The sequence below is a fragment of the Ambystoma mexicanum genome, chromosome 8 (genome assembly GCF_040938575.1).
Source record: "Ambystoma mexicanum isolate Mex_15411 chromosome 8, UKY_AmexF1_1, whole genome shotgun sequence".
Lineage (NCBI taxonomy): Eukaryota > Metazoa > Chordata > Amphibia > Caudata > Ambystomatidae > Ambystoma > Ambystoma mexicanum.
In genome coordinates, this window is record NC_090929.1 from 1,137,259,070 (window position 1) to 1,137,266,696 (window position 7,627).

Consider the following 7,627-nt stretch of genomic DNA (forward strand, 5'->3'; position numbering starts at 1 on the left):
CAGATGTATTCTCGACAGCCATTGTTCAAGCTCTTCCACCACACAAACCTGAGGATTGTGCCATTGATACTGAACCGTCAGCAGTAATTCCTTTCGGGAGAATGTTTATTTTGTCAGAACCCGAAAACAACCTCACTTAAAACCTCAGCATCTCTGGAGGCCTACAATCCACCAGAAATAAGGACATCTGCAGACTTGACCTCCACTGATGCAGGAAGGAACAAACCAGATGACAGACCCTGCCTGTCTATGCCCCCCAGGCTCTGTAACCTCCTTCCCATCAATACCTGACTCACCCTCCATGCTTCTATATTGCAGGAAGGAACTCAAGACCCTCCTCTTCAAGGAATGGCTCCTCGCTAACATCTAGCTTCACGCACCCTCCTCTTCCCATTTAACCCGAGACCGGATGATCTGCCCCCCACGCACCTGTTTCCACCCCTCGTTGCTTATAGATCCCTTACTGCCAAATTGCCTGCCCTCCATCCCCCCACCTTTTTAGCTCTCTGCTCCCTTCTATCTCTACTTCCCTCACGATGTCCTTCCCCAATTACCTGTAAGGTGCTCAGTTGCTTCCAGAATCTAGGTCTGCACTCATTAAATACTCCAATAATAATAATAATAATATTAATAATAATAATAATTCTCCATGAGTGGGCCACGAAAATAGAAAATAGCTCTTATTTGCAATAAATCCTGAATAGTATTTCTACTGTTAGTTGAAAGAGTCTGGTTCTGGAATCTCAGTAATTCCCAGGGTCCAGTATACCCCTGCATGTCTTGTATTGTAAGAGGTTTTTTTGTCAAAATGTAGGGCCTAACACTGTGCTCCCTTTTGCTTGTGAAAATGGAGGCTGCTGCTCTGCATCTGTTTAATTGAATAGCTGGTCCCCTGGTCCCTTAGTATTCACTACTGCTCGCCTACATAACTGCCAGAATCATTGGTCCAGAATGTGTGAGTAATGCAGTCCAATGGGACCCTTGAGCAGTTTTGCAGGAAGTAGATCTGGGTGGGTCTGTACAGGGGCGAGGTGGGGGGGGTTATGGGAAAAGTTAAAAGTAACCAGGTTTGTGCTGTCAAGCAGAGCCTTCAGGTGCAGGCTGTTGTGAGGGTCATTTTTCACTCCATTCTTTCAAATGTGTTCAGTTTATTCTTATCGTCGCCTGGTAAAATGTTCTGGACAGACAATTTCTGAATGTAGACTATTCCTGCATCTCTTTTCAAACACAATGTCACATTTTTTGCCTTGGGTGTAAATGTGTTCCGGTTTAGACAGAGGTAGTGATGAATGACACAAAGGCCTGATGTCTTAAAAGACTCCATTATTGCCAAGAAATTGCCATAATACAATGGCCTATGATTATAGGTTGGACTTTGTTCCTTGGGTCAGTTTGTTATGTTATTCTACTTTATACTGTGCACCGCTTCCATTTTCATGGTCTCCAGGTGGTCTGGTGGATCTGAAAATGAAGGAGGGCTAGGAGGACTTTGTAGGATAAAGAGGCAAAGTGCCAGAGAGCTTTAATGTACTGGTGGTAGCTTCGGTTCTAAAAGAAACAGTCACTGTGCTGGTAAGGCTAGGTGGTGTTTGGTTTATGAGTGTGTGTAGGATGATTTGTGTCTAGTTGGTTTAGTTTCTGTAGTATTTAGTTCAGTGGTGTTGCTGTTTCTGTGTGAAATTATTGTGGTTGTGGGTTTCTGCTGTGGTAGAGGTATGTGGGTGTTCTGTTTTGGTGTTAATGGTGAGTATGCAGGATATCAGAACATTTTAGTAGGGTTTGTTAGTGATGTGAACCCTCCATTTAGATCACTCTGGTTATACTAGAAAATGCAGCTAAATGAGACACAGTGGCTTTACTGAAAAAGGGCTGCATATGACAGTGGCTATCCTCAAAATGCAGCTAAATAAGAGTCTGTGGCTTTACTCAAAGATGCAGCTAGATATAACAGTTGCTAAGTTCAAAAGGCAGTTAAATATAACAGTGGTTGGCTATACACTCCAATATTACACAGTGGCTAAACAAAAAAAAAAGCTGTGGTAACATTAACATTCAGATAGTTACAAGACCGTGTAAGGAAATCACAAATACAGAACTGGCTATACGGACAAATAGTCGTTGTCTCCTACCTGGAAGTTGATGCAGACAGTTTTTAGTGGCCTGGCTGGGGCGCCCAGGGCAAACAGGTGCGCGTGGTGCCCTTAGCCTGTGGCCCAGGGCAGGGCTGCCCTGAGGTAGCACGTGATAATGTGTGGTTTCTGGGTCTACTGGCCCACATGGCAGTCAATCTCTGTGAGAGGGTGGCAGGGGGAATGGAGGAGGGGAGGTGGGAGGCTGTGGGGGGAGTAGGAGGGAGGGCCAAGCACAGGGATCAAGGAAGCAGCACCGGAGGCCTAATAGCAGTAGGAAGCTACAGGCTGAGTCAGAGAGCAAAGTCTTTGCTGGAGAAATAGTATGCACTTATTTAAAAGTAAAAGGTAAGATCATTGTTGAACCATTAATTTTGTCAACCTAACAATCAGTGTGAAATTGGATATTTTAACTAAATAGCTGTGTAAATAAGGAGAGAAGAGGCAGCAGTCATTAGGCCACCTAGGAACAACAATTAGACAATCAGCAGCCTTGGACACCACCAACCAGAGCATCCTCATTGAGAGGCTTCACTCCATTGGCATTAGCAACACAGCACTGGATCACCTCATTCCTTGCAAATAGACAGCAAATCACTGTCCTCACTCCTTTCACTTCCTCAGCTAAACCCGTCACCAACAGAGTCTCCCACAGTGCTTGCCTATCCCCTCTCCTCTTCAACCTCTACATGAACCCTCTCCCCACACGTATGCACTCACACATCCTCACCTTCTACAATAACGCAGATGATACACAAATCATCTTCAGAATTCCTTAGTCTGTCTCCACACCCCACACAGACCTCACATGCTGCCTCACAGACATTGATCGCTGGATGACAGTCAACCACCTCCTACTCAATCCAGGCAGAACAGAAATCATGATCAGCGTATAGACAGCCCTCTTCCCTCAACTGACTTCCTGGCTCTCTGGGCCCGGCCTATCCCGCTGCATCCACCAAAGTCAAAAACCTGGGCTGCACAATGGACACTGACCTGACTTTATAACACCACATTAACACTGTGTCAAAATTCTGCTACCTATACCTCTGCTTACTCAGACGCATCTTCCCTTCACTCTCTTACCCCCACAGAGTGACAGCAATCATGTGCATTGTCCTCTCCTGACTAAACTAGGATAACTCTCTCTACCTGGACACTGCTGCCTACCGACTGAAAAAGCTGCAAAGAGTGAAGAACTCCACAGCCAGGCTGCTCCTCTCCCTCAGTCAAAGAGAGTACATAACCCCTGTCCTCCATACCCTCCACTGGTTTCCTATTGGATGATGGGTCATCTTCAAAGTCATGTGCATGACTCACCGAGCCCTACACAAGACAGGTCCTAAATACCTGCAACTGAAAATCACCCAATAGAAACCTCTGATCAGTCACTTCTCTCCTACTGGTGATCCATTCTTTCAAATCAACAAGAATTAGAGGCAACACGTTCTCCGTCCAAGCCCCCATCATCTGGAAATCTATGCTGGCTCATTTCCAAGCAGCATCTGCTGCTGAAGGGGCCCTGGTGAGTGTGCACAGCTTACTGGTGATTAATTGTGGATTTATATTAGTTTTGTTGGACCTGGTGCACCAGCACTCATGGGTTCCATGTCCTGCCTCCCCTCCTTCCACCGGCCACCCCTTCTGGTCGAGAGTGGCCAGGGCCAACACCATGTGACCCAGAAGACTGGGGAAGCAGCAACACATACATCCCTGCTTCCCTGGCTTCCCAGCTCAGTTCCAAGCAGCATCCTCTGCTGATAGGACTCTGGTGAGTGCACACAGCTTGTTGGTGCTTGATTTTGAATTTGTTTTAGTTTGTTGTTTCTTCGTTCACCGGCACTAATGGATTCCTTGTACCGCCTCCCCTCCTACCACCGGCTGCCCCTCCTGGTCACGAATGGCCAGGACAGACACCACATGACCTGGAAGACTCCCTTCCTTTGAGGCCCATCCAAGGCAGCCTTGCCCGGGCAGACAGCCAAGGGACTTAGGGAAAGGACAGCTCCCTCTGAGCAAGTCCACTTCCCTGTTTGCCCTTGTTTTCCCTTGGATGCCTGATGGAATAACCTACAGCTACAATGCAGGTAAGGGGGTATGGGCGGGGAGCACATACATTAGTGTGCTCTGTTAAAATCGTGCCACTCCTACATTACTACCACCCGCCTAACACTGTGTTGATATGCAATGTGCTCTTTAGTTTGCCATTGTATTGCCATTATATTGTGCTTAGTGGAATAGTGTAGGTTAGCCCATGTTTTGCATCTAGAGGAATTGTGTAGGTTAGCCCATGTATTGCACTTAGATGAATTGTGTAGGTTAGTGCATGTATTGCACTTAGAAGAACTGTGTAGGTTAGCGCATGTATCACACTCAGAATAATTGTGTAGATTATCCATTATATTGCCCCTATAAATATGTTGTAGGTTAGCCCATGTTGCACTCAGTAGAACTGGGTAGAATATAGCCAGTGAATTGAATGTAGGTCTATATAGAAAGTAACCAATGCACTGAATCAAGGTGTATGTAGAATGTAGCCAGAACATTAAATGGACATGATGGTAGAATCTATCCAGTGCATTGAGTTGAGGCGTAGATAAAAAAGTAACCCATGCTTTGAATCTATATGAAGGTAGATTGGAGCCAGTGCAGGGATTCTATGTGAATGCTGAATGTAGCTAGTGCACTAAGGCTTTTGTTAGAATGTAGCCAATGCATTTAAACGTGTTGCACTCCATGCTTATGGAACTTCAGCCGCAGGCACGGCCACACTCCTGCACGTATTTGCCTGTCTACTTCACACTAAACACAAAGCATAACATCTCTACCATTAGAATACAGCTACGCTCTTTAACAAGAAATTTGCAGCTAGGACAAAAACATTTGGTCTAGCTGGACACATAAGAAGTCTCTTGCACTAGTGCCCTCTCTTGACCACCTCTCAGCACCCATCCACTTGCCTGATCATCATGGGTAGCTTATTGGAGCTTAGCCAGCCCACCCAACTCCCTATCTTGGCCAAATGCACACATACATTCCATTCCTCCTGACAATGTTACCATATCTTGGCCTTCGGTCCCTGAGGGCACTCCCACAACAAGCACGTTGAGGCCATTCTAATAGGATAAAGGTGTCATATAAATGGCAAACTACTAAATCTTAAGTACTTGTTCTGCCAGACAGTGTCAACAATATGGGTTAAATGCCTTTGCTGTGTTTACTTTTGTCATGCCACCACCACACAAATGTGCTGGTTTTGCAAATATACTGGCTTTGCAAATTTAAAACCAACTTTTCCAATGTGAAAGGCAGGGCTCAAGTTGAGGGTATACGCAGCGGGACGGAGTCCATCCACTTTTTTCAGAGGGTGGACTCAGTTCCCCCCAGCCCCCAGTTAAAATGAGAAACAATGAATGTCCTCTTTGCATTTATGCATCAAAGCCAACCATGGGTATTAAACCACAGTCATCAGAATTGTAGACCAGACACTTCACCACTGCACTATATAACCTGAGGGAAAATAACAAACAACTAAAGGTAAAATATCCCGTTTTGGTACTGCAAGTCCCAGGCAAAACATTTGTATTGGTTCTTGGAGTTTAACACATGCACACCTTTTAACGTTTTCAAAAACACTATTAGAAGAAAATATACTCTCTTGGTTTTATGTGTGTGTTGATTTTATGAAAGGCAAATGCCATTCGTCCTGTGCAATTTAATGAAATGTGCATGTTTCACCTTGATATGCTAATTTCTGGCGTTGTCACATCCCATTGCATTTGTTGATGAGTCCCCCACTTTAATTTTCTGGACTTGACCCCTGTAACATTGCAATATGCAATCAACATTGCGGAATGCATTGTGCACATGCGTGGCCTCATGAGAGCCTCAGGCAAAGACCTGGACATTGGGGACCACCCCATCCTTGCTACTGACGAGGGAATGTTGTTTTAATGCTCACCGGAGACCATTGCCTTGCTCCTAATAACTTCTGTAGTGCAGCATTTCTTTTTCTATACAAATGTTGCACCAAGCAGTCAGCGCTGTGTCAAATTATCTGGCGCGTGTGCACATTTGCAGGCATCAGAGCTGTTTATGCAGTGGGGCCTAGTGGGTTTATAGTCCATGAAAACCATTTCTCACAAGTGAAATATTGTTCCATGTCTCCTGCACGGAACAAAATGCAAATAAATGATGTTTGCTAAAAACCTAAAAAAAAAACCCTCAAAAACACTGCCCCTCTCCATTTCATGGGCCGCCCATGGTTGGCAACATCAGCATGCGGGAGGCTCAGCGTCCAGTCACCATGGAAACCAAGGCAGCGTGTTGGCAGTCAGACGAAGGCAAGCAACAGAATGTCAGCTCATCTGTCAGAAAGCACAAGTACCGAACGAGCAAAACAACAATGTCACTGCATTCATTTACGGCATTCACAGGTGCACTTTAGTTCTGCAATTATTCAGATACACTTAAGAACGTAAAAACTTAAATACATTCTGACACCTGTCAGTGTGCTAATCATGTTGAGAACTCATTCACCCTCGCGCCCGCCTACGCCCACTTCGTTAATCTTCCTGCTCACATAACGATACTAATTTCATATTATTTTGATCCAAACTGAACCACCAAAAATGAGAGTGATAACCTGGATTTTACAAACAGTGACTTTCATTTCAGAAGATGCTGAACCAGTAGGATGAGTGTGTGAAATAATGCCCCAAACATTCATCTGCACAGTTCACAAAAATCCAAATTCAAAATAAAAACGAAAACGGAATTGACTTGTCCACATTCAATCAATGGCATTGTTTCAACAGACAGATACTAATGTCATACAGAGCAAGCACTACCATCAGCAGCCACTCTGGTCCCCAGTCTGTTGCAACAATATTGCTACTATACGTCCAAAGGGCTCGCTCTTGAGTCTGCTATAGTGTTGAAAAACAGGTGCTAAAGACAGGCGTAAAAGCGTGATGCATATCTTAACCTTTGTTTATGCTCCGGGAAATGTCCTTTATCTTTGCAGGCATAGTGTGGGCATTGAATGGGATACGTGTTTATGCCTCGCATTCCCGCTACATCTGCAGAAAAGTTTGGATTTACAGCACCATGACATTTTCATGCTGGCATGAAACCAATGAATTCCTATAGAATCCACCTGTTTTAGCACCTAGTAAAAGCAGGCACAGTCCACAGAACCGAAACACGTGTCTGGGGATGCTGTTGGTACTCTTGTTCAGAGGAGAATTGCCTAGCATTTCGGTGCTGGACTGGCCTAGGGCAGGACAAAGACTGATATGTTTAGGATATTTCTTCTCTGTGAAAGATAGTGAGCTAAAGACTCTGGGTAAGTCTCTCGCAACCAGGACTAATGTCTGGCAGAAGGACTCCCAGGACCCCCCCTTGTTAATTTGCATATTTAAGTAACTTTGGGTCTCACCCTAAATTACTAGGGGAATCCAGACGTGGACCCCTTGCTCACTATTCTTAGAGAGGCA